At 43.7% G+C, this 19073-nt stretch overlaps 1 pseudogene; it reads left to right on the plus strand.

Annotated features, from left to right (window-relative positions):
• Positions 1-2205: 2205 nt before the first annotated feature.
• LOC121570238 lies at positions 2206-17164 on the plus strand (annotated as a pseudogene).
• The last annotated feature ends 1909 nt before the right edge of the window (positions 17165-19073 follow it).

A 19073-nucleotide genomic window follows, 5' to 3' on the forward strand; every position in this document is an offset into this window, starting at 1 on the left:
GCGAGTTTTACACCACTCCAGCCGATGCTTGGCATTGCACATGGTGATCTTAGGCTTGTGTGCAGCTGCTCGGCCATGGAAACCCATTTCATGAAGCTCCTGACAAACAGTTATTGTGCTGACGTTGCTTCCAGAGGCAGTTTGGAACTAGGAAGTGAGTGTTGAAACTGTGGACAGACGATTTTTACGCGCTACGCACTTCAGCACTCAGTGGTCCCGTTCTGTGAGCTTGTGTGGTCTACCACTTCGCGGCTGAGCCGTTGTTGCTCCTAGATGTTTCCACTTCACAATAATAGCACTTACAGTTGCCCGGGGTAGCTCTAGCAGCGCAGAAATTTGACAAACTGAATTGTTGGAAAGGTGGCATCCTATGACGGTGCCACGTTGAAAGTCACTGAGCTCTTCAGTAAAGCCATTCTACTGCAAATGTTTGTCTATGGAGATTGCATGGCTGTGTGCTCGATTTTATACACCTGTCAGCAACAGGTGTGGCTGAAATAGCCGAATCCACTAATTTGAAGGGGTGTCCACATACTTTTGTGTATATATTGTGTATCTTGTTTAGATGAGTATTCAACCAACTGAGTCAATACATGTTAGAATCACCTTTGGCAGCGATTACAGCTATGAGTCTTTCTGGGTAAGTCTGTAAGAGCTTTGCACACCTGGATTGTACAATATTTGCCCATTATTCTTTGTAAAATTCTTCAGGCTCTGTCAAGTTGGCTTTTGATCATTGCTAGACAGCCATTTTTTAAGTCTTGCCATAGCTTTTCAAGCTGATTTAAGTAAAAACTGTAACTAGACCACTTAGGAACATTCAATGTCATCTTGGTAAGCAACTCCAGTGCATTTTTGGCCTTGTGCGTTAGGTAATTGTCCTGCTGAAAGGTGAATTTGTCTCCCAGTGTCTGTGGGAAAGCAGACTGAACCAGGTTTTCCTCTAGGATTTTGCCTGTGCTTAGCGTTATTCCGTTTATTTTTATCCTAAAAAACTCCCCAGTCCAGCGTTTTCCAAACTCAGTCCTCGGGACCCCAAGGGGTGCACGTTTTGGTTTTTGCCCTAGCACTACACAGCTGATTCAAATAATCAACTAATCATCAAGCTTTTATTATTTGAATCAGCTGTGTACTGTAGTGCTAGGGCAAAAAACAAAACGTGCACCACTTGGGGTCCCCAGGACCGAGTTTGGGAAACGCTGCCCTAGTCCTTGCCAATGACAAGCATACCCAAAACATGATGCAGCCACCACCATGCTTGAATTTATGAAGAGTGTTAGTCAGTGATGTGTTGTGTTGGATTTGCCCCAAACATAACGCTTTGTATTCAGGACAAAAAGTTAATTTATTAGCGAATTTTTTTGCAGTATTACTTTAGTGCCTTATTGCAAACAGGATGCATGTTTTTGAATATGTTTTATTCTGTACAGGCTTCCTTCTTTTCACTCTGTCATTTATGTTTGTATTGTTGAGTAACTACAATGTTGTTGATCCATCCTCAATCATCTCCTATCACAGCCATTAAACTCTTTAACTGTTTTAAAATCACCATTGACCTCATGGTGAAATCCCTGAGCAGTTTCCTTCCAGTCCGGCAACTAAGTTAGGAAGGGCGCCTGTATCTTTGTAGTGACTGGGTGTATTTATACACCATCCAAAGTGTAATTAATAATTTCACCATGCTCAAAGGGATATTCAATGTCTGCTTTAAAAAAAAAAATCCATCTACCAATAGGTGATTTCTTTGCGAGACATTGGAAAACCTCCCTGGTCTTTGTGCTTGAATCTCTGCTTGAAATCCACTGCTCGACTGAAGGACCTTACAGATAACTGTATGTATGGGGTATAGAGATGGGGTAGTCATTTAAAAATCATGTTAAACACTATTATTGCACACAGTCCAGGCAACTTGTGACTTGTTAAGCACATTTTTAGTCCTAAACCTATTTAGGCTTGCCATAACAAAAGGGTTCAATACTTATTGACTCAAGAAATTTCAGCTTTTTATTTTGAATTTGTAAACATTTCTAAAAACATCATTTATCTTTGCCATTATGGAGTTTTGTATGTAGATCAGTGACACAAAATCTAAATTTAATCAATTTTAAATGAATGCTGTAATAAAACAAAATGTGGAAAAAGTCAAGGGGTGTGAATACTTTCTGAAGGCACTGTATGTTCCTCTTTTGTGGTGCCAGTGCAGCACGCAGGTTTGGTTTGAAGGAGGCACTAGAGGGGGAGGACTGGTCAGTCTACTGGGCTGACAGCACAGTCTCTCTGGACCGCTGCATGGACATGAAATGCTACCAGGTATCATCATAATCCATTTCTAAAGATTTACGCTACATAGCCTACCATGTTTGAAGATGACCTCTAAAAACCTTGTTCATAGGTTTTTGGCTCCAAGTTTTTCCTAACATCCGGACCTGACCAGAAAAAACTTTGAGCCATACCCATTACTACTAGCTCACAATGACAATCTTCACGTTTCATTTTAAGTGCATACGTTTTCCTTGCAAATGACTGTATAGGATTTACACTCTCCCCTCCACATGAAAAAATACTACAGTTTATGATAGAATACTACAGTACTTACTATAGAATTATGTAGTAAACTGTAGTATACTGTAGAATACTATACTACACACTGTATTATCTCTCATGTGTAGTACTTACTATAGCATGTTGTAGTATACTGTAGAACACTATACTAAATACTACAGTATACTACCATCAGCAAAAACACTACAGTCCTCAAAAACACTACAGTTTAACTATAGTAATATTACAGCATTTAATTTGCATATACCCTGCCCATTCCCCTTCCCCATATCCCAATTTGTGCCTCCCATAAGTGAGAAACCTACATGCCAAGTATAGACCATTGTGGTCCCTATGGTTATAGAAAAGAGCAGAAGTTCTGAACTATCTGTTCAGACCCCAGTCCTACCTACCTACAGGTTATAGAAAAGCCCCCACTTCTATGTCAAATATAATCAAACAAAAACACTATAGTAAATGCTACAGTAATGTCTGCAAAAACACTACAGTAAATACTACAGTATACTACAGTCTGCATAAAGACTCAAGTCCTCTGTAGCTCAGCTGGTAGAGCACGGCGCTTGCAACGCCAAGGTAGTGGGTTCGATCCCCAGGACCACCCATACATTAAAAAAAATATGCACGCATGACTGTAAGTCGCTTTGGATAAAAGCGTCTGCTACATGGCATATTATTATTATTATTATTATTATTATTATTATAATTATAATTACTGTAGTATATACTACAGTATTTATACTATAGTAAACTGTAAATACTATAGTATACTATGGTAATATCTGCAAAAACACTAGTAAATACTACAGTATACTACGGTCTGCAAAAACACTATAGTCTGCAAAAACACTACAGTTTTTGATATGTGGGCCTGACAGAAAAAACACTTCCCTGGCATGATGGAGCAGTGCAGGAAGAACATGCTGGCTCGCAACATGAACCACATGCTGAAGAGTTTCCCCAAGGAGTACAACATCTTCCCCTGCACCTGGTGCCTCTCGGCAGAGTGAGTCATGACGCTCCCATTAGTCGATTGGCACTAGCATGGTTAAACCAAACTGAATGCTGCGCTCACCATCAGGGCATAAAATATACTTTTTGGTCCACTAGCCACTGTGGCAGGTAGATTTTAAAATCTAGCCACTCTGAATTTTTACCAGGCAAAATATTTTTGGGCCGCTAAAATTACACCAACAAAACACAAAGAAACAGATGAGCATGCTTTGTAATGTTTCTAAAACAATAAATGTATTACTAGTAAGAAGTAACTAATGTGGTATATTGAATTTAAAGTATTTTAACCAAAATATCACAAATGCCAGAAAATAAAAGTTAACCTGCCCCTTTAAGGGCGGGAGGTTACCATGGTAGTGAGACTCAAGTCATGTTTGTGCCTGTAAGATTAAGTCTGATTAGTGGAAGTGGTCTTCTCTTCCCTAGCAGTTGAAACTCAAACATAGAAAAACAACCTAGCATGTGAACATAACAATGTAAATTAGCCAAGAAACACAAGGACAAAGTCTCACTTCAGTAGACTTTCATTTGATGTAAATTAGACCAATTTCTATGTGCGCATTGCTTCTAAAAAGGTATATTTCACTCAGCTTTTCACGTGCGCACAGCCCCATTCGTATTTCTTTGACTTTGTGCGATTAATTTACCAGCTACGAAACAAAACGACGGAAATAGTTTGAAAACAGCTGCTGCAGCATTTTATTTTAATATAAATGTGATCATACTCAACTATTTTTATTCACAAGTGAAATGCTCGCACTGTGGAGCCCTGACCAACCGCCAACGTGGCTGGTGAAATATACATTTTACCCGACAATGCCTAAATCTACCCGCAGGTGGCGGGTGTAAATTCTATGCCCTGCTCACCATTCAATCTGGTTTAACCAGGCTAGATTGATACACCTGTTACATTAGATAATACACCCTTCTACTTTGATTGCATGATGTCTGTCAATGGAAATCCCAAACTCTTTCTTAAGAGGACAGAGGGGAGACGGACACTATTGGCCCTGTACCCTGCGGTGGACTTTGGAAGTCTATTTATTATCTAAATCAAGGGTTCCCAACCTAGGGGGCTCACCCCCCATATGGGATGCGACCGTTTCGTGGGGGGTTGCGGGACCTTCCTTGATTTAAAAGTAAATAAAACAAATACAATTCTCGGTTGTTTATACCGATCTAAAATTACGCAAAAATCCGCAATGCTTTAGGCTAGAAACAAGGTGTCAAATGCCAGAGGATGCTGCGGCTCAGATGCCCATGGGAATATCTGTGGTTTGTTTGTATGACATTCAGAAGCTATGACATTCTTCTAAAGTCAAGAAGTCAAAGAAATTGGACTTTGCTTGGAATGTAATCTTATACAATGTGTGACTGTGTCGCTATCAATTGATCGAATCACTTTCTGTAAAAGAGAATATGTATAATTAAATTGAGGGTTCATATAAATTATCCTAATAAAACATATTTGGTAGCAGAATAACATTTGGGGATATCGGGTCTAGACTTTATTTTCCGTATGATGATGATGATTATTATTATTATTATTATTATTATTATTACTACCATTATTGTTATCATTAAATAGCCTACCTAAAATATGTAATGAGTCTTGTTAAACTATGTAGAATTGCAGTAAATGAGCTTCAAAACAAACATTTTTAAATGACATTTTTAAAATGTGAAAAAGGGGGCCCTGAGGAAAAATGGTTGGGAACCCGTGATCTAAATCATCTATGAAAGTACAAAAGGAACAGGATGAACTTTGGCTGTTTTGACCTGTTTTTATTTTTTATTGTACTGCATTTACAAGACGATGTGAAGAAGACGATGCAGCTGTGTTGGAAATGGATCAACTGAAGCCTGGTCTTTTATAAAACTGCCTCTTGTATTTAAACGTCTTTGTTGTGTTCCTCCCACCACCACTCCACAGTTACAGCGACTTCCAGGCCTACACCCGGGCCAAGAAGCACAAGGCGTAAATCTGCAAGCCGGACACGGGCAGCCAGGGCCGTGGCATCTACCTCACCAAGTCCACCAAAGACATCCCACACGGAGAGCACATGATCTGCCAGGTCTACATCGCCAGGATATGACTGTAGTCCCATATACTGCAAAAATAATAACATACTGCATAGATCCGTGGTTTTCAAACTGTGGTCCGCAGGGGTACCGCAGGTGGTCTGCGGTTGTAAAAATATTTTTTCTTCAAAATATAAGAACAGTCGGGATTATTAATGGTATAATAAGCAATTTTACATAACTTTTCACAATGCAGATTGTTTATTGTAATTATAATAATAGGCCTTTAAACTGTTACATTCACTGATAACATTGACTCTAAATTGTATTTATTTTTAATTCTGCACCTCCGCGAATGGTGGTCTTTAAGAGCTTTTGACTGTGATTTGGTGGTCCCGGGAACGGAAAACTTTGGAAACCGCTGAGATGTATGTGGCTCCTGTTCTCATTGTATTCAATGTTATTGGATGTAATCCATCATATCCAGTAACTAGGAGTTGTCAGGGTAAGGCGAAACAGCCATTTTCTCAGCCTGTCTTGTCATAGGCTCCCGAGTGGCGCAGCGGTCTAAGGCACTGCATCTCAGTGCTATAGGTGTCACTACAGACCCTGGTTCAATTCCAGGCTGTATCACAATCTGTCTGTGATTGGGAGTCCCATAGGGTGGCGCACTGTGTTGGCCGGGGTAGGCTGTCATTGTGAATGAGAATTTGTTCTTAACTGACTTGCCTAGTTAAATAAAAGATATCTCCAGATATTCTACTTTGTCTTAGCCATTCTTTTTTGTTGTTCTTCTTCCTCTCTGCCACCACAAACAGCCATTGGTCATTGACGGCTTCAAGTTTGACCTGCGTATCTACGTTGACATCCTGCGACCCCTCCGTATCTTCCTGTATAAGGAGCGGCTGGCCCGCTACAACTACCCCACCTGCAACAACGTGGTGCGGCACGGCACAATGGGGGGAACATGTGGATTTCATTGTCATTGGTCTTTCATGTTCATGTACTGTGTCGTTTCGTTCGGGACCATATTTAAAGTTACGTTTTTAATGTCACGTGCACAAGTACATTGAAATGCCTTTCTTGCAAGCTCCAAACCCAACGATGCAGTATTCAATATCAATGTAGTACTACAAATAACACAAGGTAGAACAAAACCACACAAGAAATAAGAACACGAGAAGTAAGCTATATACAGGGTCAGTTCCAATACCATATTTACAATGTGCAGGGATACTGGAGTGATAGAGGTAGATATGTATAGGGGTAAGGTGACTAGGCATCAGGATACAGTATATGATAAACAGAGTAGCAGCAGCGTATATGATGATTGTACTGTATGTGAGTGTGTGTAGATGTGTCAGTATAAATGTGTGTGCATGTTACATGTGTGTGAGCAAATGAAAGTGTGTGTGTGTTGGAGTGTCAGTGTGTGAGTGTGCATAGAGACAGTGCAAAAATTTTAAAAAAATACAATTCATGGATAGTACAATGTAGGATAGAAATGGTAACATTTATTTTCTGTCGGTATTGATATGTTGTATATCATCAGTATGTTGTAAACGTGTTCAAGGGGACAGAGACGGACAGAAACACAATCAAACACAGACACGCAGGCAGACAGACTTAGATAAGATAGAAGTCTGTCCTTGAACTCAGACCTACAATGGGTGTGTTCAATCTTGTTCCTCTCAAACCGTATTTGTTTACCAGTGATATGGCCCCATTGATGACTCAAGCTAACGTTTTACTAGTTCTGTCATAAAAGACTTAGCAACAATGCCAAACATGCAAACACTGTGAAAGTACTCCTGTTCTCTAGTTCCTCTTCGACACAGTCTCTATCTCACTCACTGTCCTCTTTCAGGAAGATGTCTGCATGCACTTGACCAACTATGCCATTAACAAACACAGTGAGAACTTTGGTTCTTAGGTGATCTATTGACACGGGTCTTCCTGGGCTTTCTCTCCCACGCTGTATTTGACTTTACAAAGATATGGTATTTCACCAAGGTGTTCCTCTAGCGTGGATACAGTGCATTCGGAAAGTATTCAGACCCCTTCCCTTTATCCACATTTTGTTATGTTACAGCCTTATTCTAAAATTGATTAAATTAAACATTTTCCTCAATCTACACACAATAGCCCATAATAACAAGGTGAAAACAGGTTTTAGAAATGTTTGCAAATTTATTACAATTAAATACAAAAATACCTTATTTACATAAGTATTCAGACCCTTTGCTATGACACTCGAAATTGAGCACAGGTGCATCCTGTTTCCATTGATCATTCTTCAGATGTTTCTACAACTTGATTGGAGTCCACCTGTGGTAAATTAAATTGATTGGACATGATTTGGAAAACCACACACCTGTCTATATAAGGTCCCAGAGTTGACAGTGCATGTCAAAGCAACACCCAAGCTATGAGGTCCAAGTAATTGTCCGCAGAGCTCCGAGACAGGATTGTGTCGAGGCACAGATCTGGGGAAGGGTACAAAAACAATTGCAGCATTGAAGGTCCCCAAGAATACAGTGGCCTCCATCATTCTTAAATGGAAGAAGTTTGGAACCACCAAGACTCTTCCTAGAGCTGGCTATCCGGCCAAACTGTGCAATTGGGGGAGAAGGGCCTTGGTCAGGGAGGTGACCAAGAACCCGATGGTCACTCTGACAGAGCTCCAGAGTTCCTCTATGGAGATGGGAGAACCTTCCAGAAGGACAACCATCTCTGCAGCACTCTACCAATCAGGCCTTTATGGTACAGTGGCCAGATGGAAGCCACTCCTCAGTAAAAGGCACATGACCGCCCGCTTGGAGTTTGCCAAAACCCAACCTGACAGAGCTTGAGAGGATCTGCAGAGAATAATGGGAGAAACTCCCCAAATGTGTGCCAAGCTTGTAGCGTCATACCCAAGAAGACTCGAGGCTGTAGTCGCTGCCAAAGGTGCTTCAACAAAGTACTGAGTAAAAGGTCTAAATACTTATGTAAATGTGATATTTCTGTTTTTTGTTTTTTATTAATTTGAACACATTTCTAAAAACCTGTTTTTGCTTTGTCACTATGGGGTATTGTGTGTAGACTGATGAGAATAAAAAATGTTTAATCCATTTTAGAATAGGGCTGTAACGTAACAAAATGTAGAAAAAGTCAAGCGGTCTGAATACTTTTCCAAATGCACTGTATGTACTAGTACTTGGTTCCAGGAGGGGAAAGGCAAGCACAACACCTATTCTTTTAGGTATCTATATGTTTCCCTCTCATTAGGATAACATTTCAATACACTTGAGAAAACCCTGACTGTCACAAAACAGAGACCATGCCAACACAACCGCTGTCGGAATGAAGCAGCTAGAACAATTCATGTCAGTCTAAAAGCAATGACTCAGAGCTGTCAGTCATGTCCCACTCTGAGACTTACGGCCTACTCCGGCCCCGGTCCCCCATACCATAATCATATCAGTATTCAAGAGCCACAGCCAGGCTTGTCAGCAGGCCAAGCAGCCAATCTTATTTGAAGCATGTGTCACGACTCAGGAGGCTGATATACTGCCACTCATATTTCATCCCTGCCTTGGTATGTCAAGCTTATTATAGCCCCCCAGACAAAACTAACTTCTAGAACATTAACAGTGTGGATAAAGTGAAAATGAAGTTGTGTCTACAGTGTACACACGGACAACATTGTGACAGTTAGAACTGCTCGCAAGAAGAGGCAGGGGCATTGGAACAGGTCTATGAGACGACGCACAACCGATATTGTATGTGTCGACATTCCTGTCTGGCTGTTTGAATGGTCTTCTCTCGCTGTCTCGCTCTCTCTCTCTCCCACTACCCACAGGCAGTTGTCGACGCTGACCCAATGCACTGTGACACGGGGAAGCTGTGGGTCGACATCTAGGATGTGGTGATCGAGGCTCTGGTCTCAGCCCACTCGGTGCAACGCCACAGCTACCACACCTGCTTCCCACACTACGCCGCTTCCAACCCCGCCACCGGGGCCTGCTTCGAGATCCTGGGCTTCGATGTGCTCATCGACCACCGCCTCAAGCCTTGGCCGATCGAGGTGAGACCACACACAGTCACTTGCTCATGTATTTGTACAGTGTGATGTAGTTGTGAATTTGTGTGTGGAGATCAACCACTCCCCCAGCTTCACCACAAACTCCAGGCTGGACAGGCTGCTGTATGACACGCTGGTGCTGATTAACCTGGGGGCCTGTGACCGACGCAAAGCCACCGAGGAAGAGAGGCGCAGGATCAGAGACCGGCTGCAGAACGTCCGCTCCAAGGAGACAATGTGTGACTGTAGACTAATGGCAGACTGTAGACTAATGGCGCCGGAGGAGATGGCTGCTTTTTTACGGGATCCTAACCAATATTGCTATTTTGTATGTTTTTTCGCGTTATTTGTAACTTATTTTGTAGATAATGTTTCTGCCACCGTTACTTATGACTGAAAAGAGCTTCTGGATATTACTCACCTCGTACTGGGCAAAGTTTATTTCTTTAACGAGTCGGACGTGAAGGATTTTCTTCAGACACCCGACAAGGCCCAAATCCCCGTCATTCGCATGAGAAAAAGACGGAGATATCAGGGATGTAGGTCGGGGTGCCTTGTAAGGATCCGACGGCGAGTGCGTAATCTGCCTCTACCATCAGTCCTATTAGCCAACGTACAATCATTCGATAACAAAATAGACAAACTAAGATCACGGATATCCTACCAACGGGACATTGGTATTACAAACCTGTAATATATTATGTTTCATCGAGTCGAGGCTGAACGACGACATGGATAACATACAGCTGGCGGGATATACGCTGCATCGGCAAGATAGAACAGCTGCCTCCGGTAAGACAAGGGGTGGCGGTCTGTGTATATTTGCAAACAACAGCTGGTGCACGAAATCTAATATTAAGGAAGTCTCAAGGTTTTGCTCGCCTGAGGTAGAGTATCTCATGATAAGCTGTAGACCACACTATTTACCAAGAGAGTTTTCATCTATATTTTTCGTAGCTGTCTATTGACCACCACAAACCGATGCTGGCACAAAGACCGCACTCAATGAGCTGTATAAGGCCATAAGCAAACAGGAAAATGCTCATCCAGAGGCGGTGCTCCTAATGGCCAGGGACTTTAATGCAGGGAAACTTAAATCTGTTTTACCTAATTTCTCCCAGCATGTTAAATGTGCAACCAGAGGAAAATAAACTCTAGACCACCTTTACTCCACACACAGAGACGCATACAAAGCTCTCCCTCACCCTCCATTTGGCAAATCTGACCATAACTCTATCCTCCGGATTCCTGCTTACAAGCAAAAACTAATGCAGGAAGCACCAGTGACTCGGTCAATAAAGAAGTGGTCAGATGACGCAGATGCTAAGCTACAGGACTGTTTTGCTAGCACAGACTGGAATTTGTTCCGGGATTCTTCCGATGGCATTTAGGAGTACACCACATCAGTCACTGGCTTCATCAATAAGTGCATCGATGACGTCGTCCCCACAGTGACCGTACGTACATACCCCAACCAGAAGCCATGGATTACAGGCAACATTCGCACTGAGCCAAAGGGTAGAGCTGCCGCTTTCAAGGAGCGTGACTCTAACCCGGACACTTATAAGAAATCCCGCTATGCCCTCAGACGAACCATCAGGCAAAGCATCAATACAGGACTAAGACTGAATCGTACAACACCGGCTCCGACGCTCGTCGGATGTGGCAGGGCTTGCAAACTATTACAGACTACAAAGGGAAGCACAGCCGCTAGCTGCCCAGTGACCCGAGCCTACCAGACGAGCTAAATCACTTCTATGCTCGCTTCGAGGCAAGCAACACTGACGCATGCATGTGAGCATCAGCTGTTCCGGACGACCGTGTGATCACGCTCTCCGTAGCCGATGTGAGTAAGACCTTTAAACAGGTCAATATTTACAAGGCTGCAGGGCCAGACGGATTACCAGGACGTGTACTCCGAGCATGCGCTGACAAACTGGCAAGTGTCTTCACTGACATTTTCAACCTGTCCCTGACTGAGTCTGTAATACCAACATGTTTCAAGCAGACCACCATAGTCCCTGTGCCGAAGAACACTAATGTAACCTGCCTAAATGACTACCGACCCGTAGCACTCACGTCTGTAGCCATGAAGTGCTTTGAAAGGCTGGTCATGGCTCACATAAACACCATTATCCCAGAAACCCTAGACCCACTCCAATTTGCATACCGCCCCAACAGATCCACAGATGATGCAATCTCTATTGCACTCCACACTGCCCTTTCCCACCTGGACAAAAGGAACACCTGCGTGAGAATGCTATTCATTGACTACAGCGCAGCGTTCAACACCGTAGTGCCCTCAAAGCTCATCACTAAGCTAAGGATCCTGGGACTAAACACCTCCCTCTGCAACTGGATCCTGGACTTCCTGACGGGCCGCCCCAGGTGGTAAGGGTAGGTAACAACACATCTTCCATGCTGATCCTCAACACGGGGTCCCCTCAGGGGTGCGTGCTCAGTCCCCTCCTGTACTCCCTGTTCACCCATGACTGCATGGCCAGGCACGACTCCAACACCATCATTAAGTTTGCTGACGACAGAACAGTGGTAGGCCTGATCACCGACAACGATGAGACAGCCTATAGAGAGGAGGTCAGAGACCTGGTTGTGTGGTGCCAGGATACAACCTCTCCCTCAACGTGATCAAGATAAAGGAGATGATTGTGGACTACAGGAAAAAGAAGTGGACCGAGCACGCCCCCATTCTCATCGACGGGGCTGTAGCGGAGCAGGTTTAGAGCTTCAAGTTCCTTGCTGTCCACATCACCAACAAACTATCATGGTCCAAACACACCAAGACAGTCGTGAAGAGGGCACGACAAAGCCTATTCCCCCTCAGGAGACTGAAAACATTTGGCATGGGTCCTCAGATCCACAAAAAGTTATACAGCTGCACCATTGAGAGCATCGTAACTGTTTGCATCACTGCCTGGTATGGCAACTGCTACAGAGGGTAGTGCGGACGGCCCAGTACATCACTGTGGCCAAGCTTCCTGCCATCCAGGACCTCTATACCAGGCGGTGTCAGAGGAAGGCCCTAAAAATTGTCAAAAACTCCAGCCACCCTAGTCATAAACTGTTCACTCTGCTACCGCACGGCAAGCGGTACCGGAGCACCAAGTGTAGGTCCAAAAGGCTTCTTAACAGCTTCTACCCCCAAGCCATAAGACTCCTGAACAGCTTATCAAATGGTTACCCGGACTACCCCCCCATCCCCTCTTTTACGCTGCTGATACTCTCTGTTTATTATCAATGCATAATCACTTTAACTCTACCTTCATGTACAGTACCAGTCAAAAGTTTGGATACACCTACTCATTCAAGGGTTTTTCTTGATTTTTAAAATTTTTTTGGAGGTGTGAATGAAGGAGACAGGCGCAGGAGGTAAAACACCGAAGTCCAGAGTTTATTCCGTTTACATAAATAAAATGCACCCAGCGTCAAAACGAAACGATCACAAGGGAAAGATTCCACCTTGGAAATAATAACAGGAAGAGTAGCTCAACCGAGCTACTCGCTGTCACAATGAAACAATCACTCACAAAGACAAGGGGAACAGAGGGAACACTTATACACATACTAATTAGGGGAATGAGCACCAGGTGTGTGTGAATGACAAGACAAGACATGACAAGTGGAGTGATGAGAATGGGATCGCCAGTAGCTAGTAAGCCGGTGACGACGAATGCCGAAACCTGCCCGAACAAGGAGGGGAGGCAGCCTCTGCGGAAGTCGTGACATTAGAGTAATAGTGAAGACATCAAAACTATGAAATAACACATATGGAATCACGTAGTAACCAAAAAAGTGTTAAACAAATCAAAATATATTTTATATTTGAGGTTCTTCAAATAGCCACCCTATGCCTTGATGACAGATTTGCACACTCTTGTCATTCTCTCAACCAGCTTCGCCGTCCGACTCATCCCAAACCATCTCAATTTGGTTGAGGTCGGGGATTGTGGAGGCCAGGTCATCTGATGCAGCACTCCATGACTATCCTTCTTGGTAAAATAGCCCTTATACAGCCTGGAGGTTTGTTGGGTCATTGACCTGTTGAAAAACAAATGATAGTCCCACTAAGCCCAAACCAGATGGGATGGCGTATCGCTGCAGAATGCTGTGGTAGCCATGCTGGTTAAGTGTGCCTTGAATTCTAAATAAATCACAGACAGTGTCACCAGCAAAGCACCCCCACAACATAACACCTCCTCCTCCATGCTTTACGGTAGAAACTACTCATGCGGAGATCATCCGTTCACCCACACCGCGTCTCACAAAGACACGGGGGTTGGAACCAAAAATCTCAAATTTGGACTCCAGACCAAAGGACACATTTCCACCGGTCTAATGTCAATTTCTCGTGTTTCTTGGCCCAAGCAGGTCTCTTCTTATTATTGGTGTCCTTTAGTAATGTTTCTTTGCAGCAATTCGACCATGAAGGCCTGATTCACACAGTCCCCTCTGAACAGTTGATGTTGAGATGTGTCTGTTACTTGAACTCTGTGAAGCATTTATTTGGGCTGAAATTTCTGAGGCTGGTAACTAATGAACTTACCCTCTGCAGCAGAGGTAACTCTGGGTCTTCCATTCCTGTGGCGGTCCTCATGAGAGACAGTTTCATCATAGCGCTTGATGGTTTTTGCGACTGCACTTAAAAAAACTTTCAAAGTTCTTGAAATTTTCCGTATTGACTGAACTTCATGTCTTAAAGTAATGATGGACTGTCGTTTCTCTTTGCTTATTTGAGCTGTTCTTGCCATAATATGGACTTGGTCTTTTACCAAATAGGGCTATCTTCTGTATACCCCCCTACCACACAACTGATTGTCTCAAACGCATTAAGAAGGAAAGAAATTCCACAAATTAACTTTTAAGAAGGCACAGCTGTTAATTGAAATGCATTCCAGGTGACTACCTAATTTTTTCAACATTGAAACTATTAATATGAATATGTCAAAAGGACCCTTTTTGAGATTCATATATTTTTGTTTTATGTTTAATAAATTAATGTGAAGCATTGTATTTTAGAATGCAGACATACTCCATATTTTACAGCACACTATCAGGTCTATAATGACACCAAGATGTTGTCTGTATCATGTGCTGTTCACGGATCATAGGGTCTTACAAGAGGCATATATATGTCTAAAAAGGGCCTAAAATCTCCACTTTAATCATGACTTTCTCAAAAATGGTTTGTGATACAAATGTAAAATGTATATCAAACATCCTTCCTCCCAATTATGTTTCTATGTGAGAATTGCCAGAACAATCTGAGATACCAAAAATATTTTTGGGCCTTCTGTTAGGCCTACTGCTGCTAGGTAGCTCTCTCTCTGCTCTCTCCCTCCCCTCTGTCTGTCCTTGATTGTAGGAGTGAAGTCTGGTGTGCGGGAGTCAGGGTTCCAGCTGCAGCTCATTCACCATAATCACCTCAGCCTTTAAGACCCGGTCAAACTTGCCACTCATCGTCAGATCATAGTCAAGACTACCATGTCAGTTTCGCTGTTGACTCAACCTGCTTGTTTTCGCCCTTTGTGTTTTTGGCCTGTTCTAGTTACTTTTCTCCTGTGCCACAGATGATTGGAACCTGACTCCTGCCTCCGCTTCACTCCTGCCACCACCATCCTGCTTACCACTACCGGACCTTCCTTTTGGACTCACCACGGACACTAGGACGTTACGGTACCACTCCTGCTCTGAACCTGGATCTGTTACCCTCCCTGTTAACCTGGACTTGCTCTATTGGAAACCTGGACAAATTGAACTTTTGTAAATAAACCTGTTAAACCTTCTCTGGCTCGGTGTAGTTGTCTGCATTTGGGTTCATATCTAGTTAAATCGCGACACCTTCCTGGTGTGGAATCGCCCAATTGAGCCATAATACAGTCTGCTGCTCTGAGTCATAATAGTCTACTGCTCTAAGTCGTAATAGTCTGCTGCTCTTGAGTCATAATAGTCTGCTGCTCTTGAGTCATAATAGTCTGCTGCTCTTGAGTCATAATAGTCTGCTGCTCTGAGTCATAATAGTCTGCTGCTCTTAAGTCATAATAGTCTGCTGCTCTGAGTCATAATAGTCTGCTGCTCTGAGTCATAATAGAGTCTGCCTTGGCTGAGTCATAATAGAGTATGCTGCTATGAGTTATAATTTAAAATTTTTAAAATTTTAGTCATTTAGCAGACGCTCTTATCCAGAGCGACTTACAGTTTAGTGAGTGCATATATGGAGTCAGTCTGCTCTGAGTCATAATAGTCTGCACAGACTCATAATAGTCTGCACTGAGTCATACGTCATTAACCAAACACAATTTGAAAAAGAGAAAATATAATTTTACCAAGCACATTTCAATGTCCTCTGTGCTCCAGGAGCAAGGAGCAGAGCCAGCAGCAGGCCTCCAGTGTGGAGCGAGCCCTGAGCTACGAGGACCAGCACCTGGGCGGCTTCCGCAGGATCTTCCCCAGCCAGGGAGGGGAGGAGTATGACAAGTACCTCAAACACAGCAGCTCCCTCTTCCAGGAGCCTGCTGCCACTAAGGCCAGAGACAGGTGCACCAGGTAGACACACACACATCACCAACACGTTACCAAGTGCCCATCCACACCTGCATCCAACCTCAGTGCCATACATAATGTGTGCATGTAGGTTTACTGGATAGGCTATACACATAGCAGGGATGTTTGTGTCCATGTGTGGCGCAGACAGCAGCGCTTGTATACAGCTTTACATAAAGTATACTCAGGAACGTTTATTTGTGCAGAGAGCAGTTGCAGGAGCTGCATGAGAAACAGAGCCAGAGGAGGTGTCAGAGACTTGACCTGCAGGGGGAGTCTGCAGGAGAGAAGGGTCAAATTCATAAAGTGCCCCTCTGCCCCGTCCATCCCAATGTGAGTACTATCTGCTGCCTGCTGCTGTGTCCTATGGTCACCTCAACCCCCCGAAGGAGGAAGAGGAGGAGGAAGAGCGTCTCAGGGGGCTGCAGTGGAGGGCCAGCCTGCTCAGAGACCTGGGCATCGTAGACATTTACATTAACATTTGAGTCATTTAGCAGACGCTCTTATCCAGAGCGACTTACAGTTGGTGAGTGCATACATTTTTCATAGACCAGGTGTACCAACTTCTCAAGGGAACGCCCTCCTATAAAGACGTCACAGTGCCACCTGTTGTCAAGACTGACTCACGGCAATACTTAAGCAACATGTCAGCCAAGGTGAGCACTTTTCCAAATGTGCACTTATCAGGAGTCAACTGTGTACGGTACTATGCGTATATGCTGTACACAGACAGGCACATATACATTCCTGAGCAGCTATTTGAAAGATGTCAGATTATACAGGGTCAAAGGATAGTACTTATTATTATTTAACAACAGTAAAATAACATGTTTCTTTAATAAAAGGCCCAACAACATTTCCTTCAAACATCCCATTATTGTAAACGTACAAATACCATGTTTTCTACTAAAGGTTGAACCACGCCTTATATATGCCTACCCATAAATCCAAACACACATGCTATTTTAATAGCCCATAAATGCAACACACATATGTTTGGTCACTTAAAAGTCATTAAATGCACATTCATATTCCCAGAGGTGCATACTTATAATCTCAGAAATCATAACTTTTGGAGAGCCCCCAGAAATCATTAGTCCAGATATACTAACTGTCCAGATATACTAATCTATAAGTGTAGAGGAACATAGACAACAACACACATGGGGCAGCACATAGGGCCAGATATGTCTACACACTAGACTAACAATGCTAACACCTGTTAGCCACCCAAAACCCCCATTAGAAAAGTGAAGAGATGCTTGAGATCTCTACCACAGGGTCAAACTCAATTCATGGAGGGCCGATTGTCTGCAGGTTTTCACTCCCTTGTACTTGATTTGATCAATTAAGGTAATTGACTAGTTAGGATGTCTTCATTAGACACATTGAAAGGACACATCCAAAACCAGGAGACACATGGCCCTCCAGGAATTGAGTTTGACCCCCTTGCTCTACCACATGCTGATGTTTAACTATGCTGTCTGTGTAGCTGGAGTCATTAGGTGACCGCTGCAGTGCGACCAAAGGTAAGGAGCCCTCAGTACTGTCTGAGTGTCACCCTCCCAGTACTGTTCTGTCTCAGCCCTACGGGCCCTGGCGAGACCAAGACTGGCACCCCCAGGGGCTGGGCCACAGTGTCTCCACCATGCCTCTCCAGGGCATGTGTCCAAAGTGGGAGTCAAGTGCACCCATTCAGAGTGAACGACGTTTCCTCTTACCCAGTAAGTGGACCACTACCTATTTCACTTCTTTATTTTTCTATGATGCCTGCTTGCCCCACATTGATGGCGATCCGCTTAGCTACTCCATCCTTTGTTCCTTACTGTTTTTCACATTTTGACTAGGTCTATATGTCACTCAGTACTTAAAGCGTACAAAAATGTTTCAACATCAAATAGTTAATACTCACCTTTTGTTTTAATTTGACATAACCTCTCTCCCTATCGTTTGTCATACATACTCCTCACCTAACCTTTCTCCTCCCTCCCTCCCTCCCACCCTCCCCCACCTCTCATCATCTCTAGTCAGTGCCTCTCTGGGTAAGCTGGGTAACCACAACAACAGCAGCTCTAACAACAGCCCCCCATCACCCTGAGGCCGCCCCACCCCAGGCTGCCCCTCCCTCAGGTATGTGAAGGACCCAGCGCTCCCCCAGGCCTTTACACTATCTCTAGACTAGCCCCTATGACCAAGCGGCCAACACCCATCCGACCTGACCACACTGACCCCTCCATGGCCCTGTCACAGAACAGCAGGTAGGAGATCAGCTAATGACATACAAGATTGTTTGTTGTAACACGTCACCTCTCATGAGGTTTGGGGCAAATAGGTAATACAAGGTAGGTGAAATAAGATTTTCCCACACCTGTTGGGGAAACCACAGCAGCTGTCTTAGTCTTCGGCTGTGACCTAATGTGAACGAAGCGCAGGGCTCTCACTCCAGCAGCCCACTTCCGGCTGCCGCAGCTCTCCAGCGGAAACTTTATAGTGTCGTACTGAGTGATGGAGATATACCAGGCTACAGACCAGACTGTGATCAACCCCTGTGATAAGGCAGAACACCAGACCAGGAAGCACCTTGTAGACAAGAAGGCCATCGACCACGATCACTCAAGGGACCTGCTTAAAGAAGAAGCTATGGATGTAGATACCGGCAAGGCTGCTGACCATTCCATGAACTAGCCAAACCAGCCGACCTGAGACTCGTTTTTTAAACATTGGTGCTGTCTTGGTAGACTATATGTTGTACAAGTCAACATAACTACAGGCATGCTTGTGGATTACATGCTGACACTTTTTTACTCAAGATGATTTTGTCCAGATGAGAATGTGGATGGAGCTTTGGTTCATC

The sequence above is a fragment of the Coregonus clupeaformis genome, unplaced genomic scaffold (genome assembly GCF_020615455.1).
Source record: "Coregonus clupeaformis isolate EN_2021a unplaced genomic scaffold, ASM2061545v1 scaf1168, whole genome shotgun sequence".
In the NCBI taxonomy this organism is placed as follows: Eukaryota; Metazoa; Chordata; class Actinopteri; order Salmoniformes; family Salmonidae; genus Coregonus; species Coregonus clupeaformis.